At 37.8% G+C, this 8,306-nt stretch overlaps 1 long non-coding RNA gene across 2 annotated transcripts; it reads left to right on the top strand.

Moving 5' to 3' along the window:
* Positions 1 to 530: 530 nt before the first annotated feature.
* Positions 531 to 8,056, top strand: LOC132615701 (uncharacterized). Of its 2 annotated transcripts, XR_009572801.1 has the most exons (4): positions 531 to 793; positions 1,415 to 1,461; positions 2,667 to 6,728; positions 7,069 to 8,056. It is a non-coding gene; the product is annotated as an uncharacterized LOC132615701 (long non-coding RNA). The 2 variants fall into 2 exon arrangements; XR_009572800.1 differs by having other exon boundaries at positions 2,667 to 8,056.
* The last annotated feature ends 250 nt before the right edge of the window (positions 8,057 to 8,306 follow it).

Consider the following 8,306-nt stretch of genomic DNA (forward strand, 5'->3'; position numbering starts at 1 on the left):
GATAAATATGATTTTATATAGTTATTGATATTACTACTTTTCTTTCCAGACAATTCTTTATATTATATATATTACATGAGGAGATTTATAAATGAGATTTTTATTATAAGAATAGAAATTATTTTCTCATAAGAAAAGAAAATTATCTTTTAAAAAAAAATGAATGATACAAAAATTTGTACTCTTGATATTAGCTTGGGGAAATTTAGAATTTGACAAGATGGAATTTTATCCATGTCTTGATCTTTATGAAATATTAGTATATGTTTTGATTTTATAAAGTACGTATAATTTATTGATGATATATTTATCACATTAGAAGATTGGATAACTAAGGGGATATTTTTCATAATACTAAAATAATAATATATGGATAAGGACCAAAATGCTAAGTGTAAAGTGTGATACACGTGCACAAAGCTAAGTACACTTATTGTGACTCATGGTATTAAAATAAAAATAAATCCATAGTTTAAGTGAAGCCTACCATTTTGTTCCACGTATTTTTCTATGATGCATATATACACATATCTTCGTACATATGGAAAGAGCAACATAAAGTTGCTGAACCTCGTTTTCTTTCCCCTTTTGTAACTAAAGCACATCAATTTCAAAGTTATTCTATACGGATTATTGTTAAAGAATTCATAAGGTGCATTTAATTTCAAGCTTAAACACGGTTATTTCTCTTATGATTTTCCGATTTAAACATTGATTCTACCGGATCCTTGCACGTCAAAGATTACCTCGTAGTGAAGTAATCTTGAAATTAAAGTGTTCTTGAGCTCTTGAGGTAAGATTCCATTTTATTTCAAAGTTTGTACAAATTTTTGGATGAAGGAAGTTGTGGGAAGGAGTTTCAATATATGTTGAAGTTCATGTTGGGTTTATGGACTATTTTGACCACGTTGTTTTTGTGTTAGTAGGCTGATTTTTTTTATGTATGGGGTAGTAATCGATATTATGATGGTGTTGCTGTTGATATACTTTATGAAATTGGAAGAAGAAAATGCGACGTTGTAGTCTTGTCGCATTTGTAAAGGTTTCGGGTGGAATATGATGTTGATGTGATCGTTGGAATATTGTGTAGATCGTTTGAAATGCTTTTGAACTGTGTTGAATGATCTTGAATTAGTAATGAATATGTGAGCATTGGAATTAGCTTGAAAATATGTAGTGAATTGAGTGTCGATGAATTATGTAGAGAAGAAGGTTACTAATGTTAGAATATGTCTTAAATTGATTGTTGGTATTATTGTTGTTGTTGTTGGTTGCTGAATTAAAATTCGGGCTAGGCATATAAACAGGGGAGATGCTGCTCGATTTTCGGCAGAATATAAAATAGTATAATTTGAAGTATGGTACAAGTGTACGATGAAAAGGCTAACATTAGTGTGAATTATCTTAAATGTAGACTTACAAGCTCGGACACATAAGCGTAGCTAATAGGACGTGGAACAGGTATGTTAAGGCTTGCCCCTTTCTTTCAAAGGCATGATTCCTGTGCTATAATTTTGTAAATGTTCCCATATTTTCCTTGTTTTCAAAAGTTAGATGTTTTGGATTCTAAGGCATGATTCTATCCCTGATGACCCGTAAATATTTTTTAAAAATGTCTACACTGTTTCAAAACAAGGGTTTATGATTTTGTAAGCTTTCATAATTATGACGACGGACATGTCTTGTAATGAAAACGATCTTGTCAAAAATGAGAATATGTCTATAATGATTATGATGAATATGGTTTCATGGTTGCAAATCTCAAGTTATGGATTCAATATGAATATGAGAATATAGAGTAGTTCTTGATCTTCAACTTTATTCCTTGAATATGACTCTACTTCCTAAAGACTTCCACGAATATAAATTGACGCCTTATGAGGTTTATGATTTTATTATGTGTTTTCTCTTAACGCTACCCATTATTGATAGTTTCGCCTTATAATTATCGTTCCTTCAAGGTGAGACAAAGAGACCATGGTTATTCCATAATGTAATCGGAGGTTACCGACCTTACGTCACTCCGATAGATACATAACCCTCTTCAGGCTCTTATGCATGCTGTTTATATGATGTATGTATACGACACCTGGACATGATATATGTATATGTATATGTATATGGGAAAAAAAGAGGCCAGAGCGCTATGGACGCTGATATATGTACATGACACACGTATATGTATATGGGAAAAAGGGCCAGAGCGTTATATACGCGTACCCACCTGATCAGTTGGCATTATATGACATGATATCGTCCCGGACGCGGGATACCCGGACGCGGGATATATGGCTAAATGGATCGGAGTCGACGCCTCGGCAATATGATATGTTCTATTTTCTATATATATGAAAAGAGATGTTTTTCCAAGAAAGTAAAGTATTATATGCACATATGGATCGGGCTGCACGTTCCGCAGCAATATGTTATAGTATATGCACATATGGATCGGGCTGCGCGTTCCGCAGTACGAAGCATGCATGGTACCGCCAAAAGGGCATTCACACATACAGGTTACTCCTTCATCTCATCATATGCTCTATGTTTCCTTTGTGTTATTATCCATGCTATGTATTCCTCATATGTTATTATTCATGCCTTACATACTCAGTACATTGCTCGTACTGACCTATTTTTCTTCGGGGGCTGCGTTTCATGCCGCGCAGGTACACCCAGACGAGTTGAAGCTATTATAGAAGACGTTCCAGCGAAGTTGGCGAGCTCCATTTGGCCCTGGAGTGTAGCCGAGTCAGCTTACTATGCTATGATGTTCTGTTTGAAGTTAGAGACTTTGCAGACAAAGTCGTGGGTATCGGGAGTCAGTTTGTATTATGATATAAGTATTTCAAAGTTACAGACTTTATTTGATTTGAAAACAACAAAAGAATATTTCAGTAAACTCTATTATGTATACTTGATTTAGAGGTTCAAAAAAAAAATTAAGTACGTAATAAGAGTCAGCGGGTTCGCTCGGCTCCGGATATGGGGTCGGGTGCCCATCACACCCCAGTAAAGTCGGGGTGTGACAAAGTGGTATCAAAGTAGGTCGGTCTAAGGGTTGTTTGCAAAGTCGTGTCTAGTAGAGTCCTGTTTATGGGTGTGAAGCCGGCCAGATTTATAAACAGGAGGCTGCGGGGCATCTAGGGACTGTTGACCTTCTTTCTGTCTTTGATCGTGCGATAGAGCCAAGTCATAGGAAATAAGACTCCTTATACTAATCGTTGAATTCCGCAAATGCCTAGTATCGACGGAAGAAAGCGAGTGATGATATGGCAAGTCACAAAGGTAAGTCTGGATATTTGTTCTGTTATCTGAAACTGGAAGCTCTAGATAGCTAGAACGTGTTATATAGCCGTATGTTCTGTGAGGTCTTGTCGATATCTACTGCATACGGACTGTAAATAATAAGAATGGTAAAGGAGATTCTGTCAGAATTGCTAGGTATGTTTAATAGGAAAAAAAAACGTGGAAAGGAAACATCGTAAACAGACAATAAGTGAGATGTGCCGCTTAGAGGAGCCACGGATTTGGACACGGCATGAAGAAAAATTGTGAGAAAGACGATTAGTAGTCCGGACTGGCTGATAATCGGATATCCATAAGTAACGACGACGAAAGTGTAATTGTTACCATCAGGAATCTGGGAATCCAGGGCGAAAGATAGTTATGCACGTAAGTGAAAGGTGAACATTGGAAATCAAAAAGGGTAAAATAGTAATTGCAAAAGAAAGGACGTGTTACGAAAATGTCCCGGAGCCAGTAAGACTTCAGTTTGCTTCAGAACACGTAATAAAGGTCATGTGAGGAAGCGGACGCGAAAATATCAGTATTAAGGCACCGAATTCCAGTGAAGTTTCGAGGATTAAGCGTGCTCAGATGGGAGCAATTTTGGGATGGGTGACTGTTATATCCTGCATTTTCGAATGTCGAATTATTTGTAAGCTGAGGTGGGGCCCACACATCAATATTTTTTTTGGGACATGTGAAAAGTTATATGAATCGTATATGTAAAGTTAAACACAACCCGTGAAGGGCCCTGGGGCCAAATCAAAGTGGAAGCCCTCCAAACGAATATTTTTAAGAAAACGTTTTCGGATGACCTGACTTGTAGGGTCAAAACCGGCATTGTAAGTTTGGAATTTGGGAAACGCCCAGAAATAAAAGTTGTAGATAATTGAAATAGCTTTCCAACGGTAGGTCGTGAGCTCCCAGGCGACGTCGGTACAAGGAGATATGGACATTTTAAGACGGAAAGGTCAAGCTGGGCAGTGAAATGGGCCCAACCCGATTCCAATCCGGGTCAGGCCCATTTCCTTATTATTTAAGGGAGTTTTCAGCCCCCTCCTCCACATTTCAGATCAGAAAAGATCCAGAAAATTCCATTAGAGAGAGAGAGAAAACTTCAAGGCTAAGAATGTCATTTTGATCAAAATCCGAGCTCCGAATCCCGAAGCTCATGAAGAGAAAAACGTTGTACGTTGCGTTGCCTTCAATTTGAGATAAATATTGGTCTTGGGGGATGAAATTTTCGTGGTGGATCTTCTGATAAGGTATTTATAAAATTCCTTTTATGTTATTAAAGTGTTTATTTAGAGTTTTAACGAATTAGAACGGAGAAAACAGCATTATAAACTCGTTTGTTGTTTTGTTGAAATTTATGGGTGAGGGGCTGTTTTAATTGAAATTGATGGACTGATTTGAATTAATATTTTGGTTGTTTTAATCATGGATTATGTGAGGAGAGTGAAGGAACTTAATGGTTATTAAGTTGTTGTAGGAAAACATACAACTTTGTTATGGTTTATGTAAAAATGGAAATGAAAGTATCAAGAGGGAAATTATGATTATTGTGGATGAATTTGGAAGATGGAAATGTATAATGAACTTGTATGTTGAAGGTTAGGAAAAATTGGAAAAGTAGTGGCTTAATGGAAAGTTTGAATGTTCGCATACCTTATGAATATTGGGTGAAAATGGTATGGATGCTTCCGATGTATGTTGTAATGAATTTGGTGGGTGATGAATATCAAAATAACAAGTTTGGTTTGGAAATGTAAGTTTGAAACGAAAGATGTGTCGTTATGCCGAAACGATGGCTAGTGATGCCTTAGTGTGTGTTTTAATGTCTGTTGTTGTTTTTGCTGTTGTTCTGGGTTGTTGTGTAGTGAATTGAGCCGAGCTAAGTCTCGGGGATGTCTTATATACAGAGGAAATGCTGCCGAAATTTCGGTAGGCAAACTTGTGTAAAGTTGGATTATTGAAAAGTTTGAAACTAACAAATGGTAACTTGACCATTTCTAGATTTTGGACGAAATTGGGATTGACGCCAAGCGAGCGTAAGGCGCTATCGAGGTATGTGAAGCATTTCCCTTTGTTCCTAGGCATGTTCTGGATGTGATAGGCTCGGCCGCGAGCCTTAAGTACGACTCCGTTCCCCGGAATTCGAGACGGAAAACCGCTCCAATTCCTTCCATTCAATTGAAGCTATTTTCTTACAAATTGCCTTTAAAGTGAGTTTTTGTACAAAACTTCCCTAAACGGAGTCGGAACACTTCCAAACGATTACGAACGACCTCATAAGGTCTATTGTCGGTAAATTACATATGTTTCCTCGAGTTGGTCCGAGGCGGGCCCGCAATGTAACACCCCGCATTTTAGGACTGAGTTTAAGCTCATATCATTAGAGTTCTAGTGGAAACATGGAAGGTTTGAACGTTTTGCGAAAATGGTTGATAGGCTTATTTCGGGCAGCGATAACTCCTTGATCGGTTTGGAATTTTGGAAGGTACTATCAATAAAGTTGTAGTATGTAGAAATACCTTTCTAACGATATAAGGATCAAGCCAATCAGAGATCGGAGCAAGGAGATATGATCGTCTCAATATGGCTAATAGTAAGGCACTTGAAATCCTATAGAATCGGCTAAGTTTTTGATACGTCTGACTTCCAGTCAAATTTCATGAAAATCCGTTGGGAATTTGAGAAAACGTCCTTGACGAAAGTTGTAGCCCTTTGAAATAGCTTTCCAACGGTATCTTACGGGGGTCAAACGGACATCTGTGCAAAGAGTTATGCCCATTTTACTGAAGCCTGTTCGCTGGAAATTCTGCCAGCGTAACGGCGACGTTACGGGCCGTATTTCGTGTTACGGTCCGTAACAGTGGACCGTAACGTCCCGAAAATTTCCAGAAACTCACTGGAAATTTTCACCAAGATACGGTACCAAGTTACGGTCCGTATCTCGTGTTACGGGACCGTAACAGTGACCGTATCTTGGTCCGTATATACGTTTCGGGTCACCTGACTTCGGGAGGCCATAACCCTATCATAACTTGGGAATTTGGGAAAACTCAAAGAACGAAAGTTGTAGATAATTGAAAAACCTGTCCAACCATAGGTTGTGGGTTCACAGGAGACTTCGGGATAAGGAGATATGGACGTTTTAAGACAGATAGGTCCCAACCCGTTTTCAAGTTGGGTCAACCCATTTTCCCCTTGGTATATAAAGAAAATATTACCCTAACAGCCCATTTTTCCTCCAAAACTCAGATTTTAGAGAGAGGAAGTGAGAGAGAAGGGAAATTAGAGAGAGAAAGTAGAAAATCAACCAAGTTTAAGGCCCCGAATCCCAAAGCTCGTGAAGGAAAAAGTGTAGTACAAGTCGTTGTCGTCATTTTAAGCCCAAGATCGGACTTGGGGGTGTTGATTTCGTGGTGACTACCCAAAAGGTAATATTTCTACTCCCCAATCATTTATAGTTATGAATTGATGAATTCTTGGGAGTATAATAATTGGGTTTGTTGAAGATGATTATATGAACTATGTTAGAATTGTTGGATTGATGACTTGGGATTGTTGTATTCATATGGATTATGAAGAATGATGTTAATTGCATCTAATTGAGACTGTAGAAATTGTTAGAAGTAAAAGAATGGGGATTTGGTGAAGAAAACACCATTAATGGGGGTTATAGAGCTTCATGCCCACTAAGTGTTTGATAAAATGCTTAGATGAACAAAACATGGATATTGTTGCTAATATAGAATCACTATGACTTGTATGCTATAGATTGAAGTTGAAGGGGGTGAAGGACATTGTGATACGCCCAAAAGCGGAAGGTTAAGGTATGTAGAACTTCCATCCACATGTGGGAACTTCTATGTTCTTCCCCATGATCCGTTTAGTAAATTCTATGAAGTTCAACTCCTAGGGCATTAAACCCAATGTATTGGTAGCCCGTAATTATGTATGTATGTATGTACATGAATTCCGTATATATGTTCGTTATTGTGTTCCTAAACCTCCATTTCGGACATTAGGAATCCTAGCTTAATCCATGAATCATGAATTCTTCCTCATGTGTTCTCATGATGTTTATATGAAATTGTAAAATGTTATTTTACAAATTACAAGCATGTTTTCAAGTCAGCTACAAACGTATGATGCATTATGGTATTTCTCATGATCAAGTTTACAAGTTATTTCATGAAAATATGTTTACAAGTCCTTTCGTGAAATCATGATTTCAAGACAAGTACAAGTTAATTCACGAAAGTCATGGGCTTCTTAGCCAACTATATTATTTTCATGTTCGGGAGTTGTAATAATACCGAGAAGGCTCAGATAGCCTGAAACTACGTATGCCAACGTAGGATAAGAATCGCTCCGCCCAGTAGGACGATTCCTTTATATGTTCCCCATTGAGGGATTTGGATCCATTCATGTTATGTTCATGTCTCGTGCCCCGGCAAGGTACGAGTTGGCTTAGCTGATCGGGCAGAGATCAGACTCCACGCTCCTCCCCGTGGTGGTTTATGTCGGTATTACAGATTATTACAGATTATTACAGATTATTACAGATTACTACAGACTATCTCATGCTTCCAGTACTCAGTTTCAGTTTTAAATTTCATGATTTTGTACTCATGCTCATGCTCATGTTCATGTCCAAGTTTTCAGTTTCAGTTCTTACTATGTTATTCCATGTTCCATGTTGTTTCTTTCGATTGCTTTACATACCAGTACATTCAATGTGCTGACGTCCCCTTTTTATTGCCCGGGGGCCTGCATTTCACGATGCAGGTACTGATATACATGATGACACATCTGCTCAGTAGGACAGCATTCGTATCAGCTTATTTGTGAGCCCCATCTCATTCGGGGTTAAGTCAACTTTTATCTTATGATTAGTTATGCATCTAAAGGTATGTTGGGGGCCTTGTCCCAGTAAGTATGTTTTTCAGTCAGACTCATGATAGAGGTTTCATAGACTAGAACAGACAGTTATGTCATGTCAGATAATTGAA

The sequence above is a fragment of the Lycium barbarum genome, chromosome 10 (assembly GCF_019175385.1).
Source record: "Lycium barbarum isolate Lr01 chromosome 10, ASM1917538v2, whole genome shotgun sequence".
NCBI lineage: Eukaryota > Viridiplantae > Streptophyta > Magnoliopsida > Solanales > Solanaceae > Lycium > Lycium barbarum.